At 40.4% G+C, this 3,915-nt stretch overlaps 1 pseudogene; it reads left to right on the top strand.

Annotated features, from left to right (window-relative positions):
• Positions 1 to 2,549: 2,549 nt before the first annotated feature.
• LOC124967918 (olfactory receptor 7G2-like) lies at positions 2,550 to 3,334 on the top strand (annotated as a pseudogene).
• Positions 3,335 to 3,915: the final 581 nt, after the last annotated feature.

The raw sequence follows: 3,915 nt of genomic DNA, 5'->3' as shown, positions 1-3,915 counted from the left end.
GAGCTCACTGACCCAATCAACATGTCTGCTCAGTTTGATAACATATCTTCTGTCTTCACCATCCAGGGGAGATGCTGAGCATCTTGGTCAGTGAACTCAGCCAGGTAAGTGCTTTGAAATGATCCAGACAGGTATTTTATTACAGTGTCTTGCTGGGAAGCAGGAACGAGAGGGCATGCATAAGATGATCAGAAACATGTCCCCCAGTGAGACCCATCTCTGACTGTCATCCTTTGACATGTTCTCCTGTATATTTCCACCAGTATCCACCCAGCTCTGATTCTGATGGTCTGTACTCTCCTCAAGGACAGGTATCCATTTCATTCTGAGCAGAAATGAGCCCTCCTCAAACATGACTGTTTCATAATATTATGGTACTTAGTTGGAGTTTTGTGGTGGTGTTTAGAAGGGGTTTTGGTCGTTGTGTAAATTTGCTACAAAGTACCACAAATGGTGGTGCTCTACATTGGAAGGACATTCCCTCATAGTCTGGAGGTAGATGTTCAAAGATTAAGGAGCCAGCAGGAGTGGTTTCTCCATGGCGTATAAATGTCCGTTTCCTGTGCTTGGGTGTGCTCTGGTCTCTTTTGGTATCTGTGTCCTAAGGTCTTCTTCTTATAAGGACCCCAGTCATGTTGGATTCAGGCTCATTCTAATGACCACATTCTAAATTAATCATCTCTTCAAAGAACCATCTCCAAATTTGGAAATGTTCTGCAATATCTGGGGTTAAGATTATCACATAAAAATATTGGGGTGGACAGAATTCAGCCAGTAACAATCAGTGCTGCCTGTTCTCTTTGCTGGTTCTAGATCCACCATTGTCCACAGAGCTTTGTACTAATTGCTTCTTGGTCTTTGGCTAACGCCAATAGTAGAGCTTGGAACTGTCCCTGCAGGGGGGCTGTGAGGACTCTGGGGGGAGAGCTGGAGATGCAGAAAGCCTCTGCTGACAACTTCTTGGTTCCCATGTTTCTCTTTCTAAAATCTACCAAATACTTTAAACAGGACCAGCAGAGACGGTGTAATTAACAGCAACAATGGCAACACATGACCACACTCCATCTCTTTACACAATTAAACAATGTTGATATTTTGCTATATCTGTTTCAAGTCTTCTTTTTTACACGCTGGACTCTAACCCAGTGTTTGTGCATGCTGGGTAAGTGTTCTACCATTGAGTGACATCTGCCGCCCTGTTTCTGGTCTTTTTAAATGAAGTAGTAAAATAACAAGCATACAGAATCCAACACTTAGGTACTACCCACCATTCCTCCCTTCCCTTCCCAAGCCATGCCATCTAGAATGAGTGTCTCCCAGGTGTGGCTGTACATGGGACATATAGCTAAAAATAAAAAGCAGTAGCCACTACAGTTATTAGGGAGTACTGAAATAAATTATGTTGTGACCATATAGCAGATCATTATTGTAGTAAATTTCAAGAGAGGGGACTAAACATAAAAAAATCAACAAAAACCTATACTTTCTACAAATGCCAATTATGAATCTCATATACACTGGGCTTCAATTCATATAAAAAGTTTAATAGGCAACACTGTGTAAATTATTCATATACAATAATGTTATTGAATGTAATAATAATGAAAGAATTATTGGAAGGAAAGTATATCATACTAAAGTGGTCATTTCCCCACAAGATAAATTTCTGCATGTACATGAAGTGAGGCTTCAAATATGCCTCTATTATTTTTGGCAATAAATAAGACTAAAGAAAGAATGGAGAAGTGTGTTTTTACTGTTGACTGTTGGTAGCCAACTCCTCTTGATTCTCTGTGCTTTCTATTATGCATGCATATTGCATAATGAAAACATACATACATATGTGAGGGCAGAAATACTTAAAATTATGTCGTGGTGTAGAATTTTCTCATATTAATTTCTCAATGTTTAAGTATTCATAATTTTTGTGATTCATGCACTTAACTCATTTTTATTTAATTCAATTTTATTGATATATATGTGATAATATGTCCAGGCCAAAGGAATATTTGTATGACTGATGTTTCCTTCCTACTTTTCTAAGTATGCAAGTTAGAGGAGCTGTAGACAAGAGGAACAGAGGAAGGACAATGTAAGCAAAGATTTTAATATGTTTGGGGTTCACAATATAAATGAGAAAAAAGTTTTGGAGTACTGGTTCCCAGGCTTCTAGTTACAGCCACTTCCTTGGGAGAATTTGTTAAAAGATACATTGCTGTTCTTCATCCCGTGAGATTTTTATAGGATGTCCAGTGTTTCCTAGATTATTTTTGTATCTTAAGCATGTTCCCAGTTGGGTCTGCTGTTTCTAGTATACAGAAAACATTCACATTATTTTACATTCACCTCATTTTTCCTTAATATTCACCAACAGCATGAAATCTACAAATTACACAGCTATTTCAGAATTCCTTCTCCTGGGACTGACAGATGACCCAGCACTGCAGCCCTTCATCTTCAGCCTCTTCCTGTCTATGTACCTGGTCACCATCTTGGGAAACCTGCTCATCATCCTGGCTGTCACCTCTGACACCCACCTCCACACCCCCATGTACTTCTTCCTCTCCAACCTGTCCTTCACTGACATCTGCATAAGCACAACCACCATCCCAAGATGCTGGCCAACATCCAAGCACAGGATCAGAGCATCAGTTACACAGGCTGCCTCACTTAGAATGGTTTTGTTTTGGTTTTTGGTGGTTTAGAAAATTGTCTGCTTGCAGTGATGGCCTATGACTGCTATGTTGCCATTTGACACCCCCTGAGGTACATGGTGATCATGAACCCCTTCCCTTATGTCCTGCTGATTCTACTCTTTCTGCTCCTTAGCACAGTGCATTCCCTCCTCCACACTCTGATGGTGCTGAGGCTGTCCTTCTGCACAGCCCTGGAGATCCCCCACTTCTTCTGTGAACTTGCTCATGTCATAAAGCTGGCCTGTTCTGATGCCCTCATCAATAACCTCTTGATATATTCAGTGTCTAGCTTATTTGTTAGAATTCCTCTTATTGGGATTATTCTCTCCTATACTCAAATTGTCTCCTCTCTTTTGAGGATCCCATCAGTGGGTGGAAGGTATAAAGCTTTTTCCACCTGTGGGTCTCACCTCTCAGTTGTGTCCTTATTCTATGGGACAGGTTTTGGTGTGTACATGAGTTCTGCAGTTACTGACTATTCCATGAAGATTGCAGTGGCTTCAATGATGTATATTGTGGTGTCTCAGATGCTGAACCCCTTCATCTACAGCTTGAGGAACAGGAACATGAATGGAGTCCTGAGACATCTCATCATGGAACTGTCTTCTCCAGGATCATGCCCTCTTCCTTCTTTCTGAATGACCAGAATGAGTTAAAATGGCAGAAAGACTGGTGAGTCAGAATGCAGGATGCATTCATCACCAGATTCGTCCAGAAGACATTAGTTGATGTGTATAATAATATTTCAACTTGGGTTTCGAATCCGATTTTGCTTCTGGAATAGCCATGTCATGTCTGACAAATTATTTCAATATCAAAGCTGACTATATCAAGGAGAGCCTTATTTTGCAATTATATTTTACTCATGTATTTTTTATCAGTTTTTGAGAGAGAAAGTCATAGAGGTGTGTAAGGCAGGGAGCTGTTTAAGCAAGGCCTGCTCATAGCTGGAGACCATCTTCAGCCTATTCCCAAGGCCGCAACCTCATGTGTTAGTTCCCACAGGTGGACCAACTGTTAGGCAAAGGAACTGACCTTTCATATTCACTTAAGAAATTGCTGAGGTGTTTCCTGGAAAAATGTATCCTAATTGTCATGTTATCAAGCACTTACTCAGTCTTTTAATTTATGGAATTCACATAGGTTATTTCGGTGGCCTGACCTCATTTTGTGAAACTGCTTTGGTGAAGATGCCATTAGTTCTCATAAGAAAAAGTAA

The sequence above is a fragment of the Sciurus carolinensis genome, chromosome 17 (genome assembly GCF_902686445.1).
Source record: "Sciurus carolinensis chromosome 17, mSciCar1.2, whole genome shotgun sequence".
Taxonomy (NCBI): domain Eukaryota; kingdom Metazoa; phylum Chordata; class Mammalia; order Rodentia; family Sciuridae; genus Sciurus; species Sciurus carolinensis.
The sequence above is the reverse complement of the archived record's forward strand: the minus strand, read 5'-3'. Positions and strand labels throughout refer to the sequence as shown.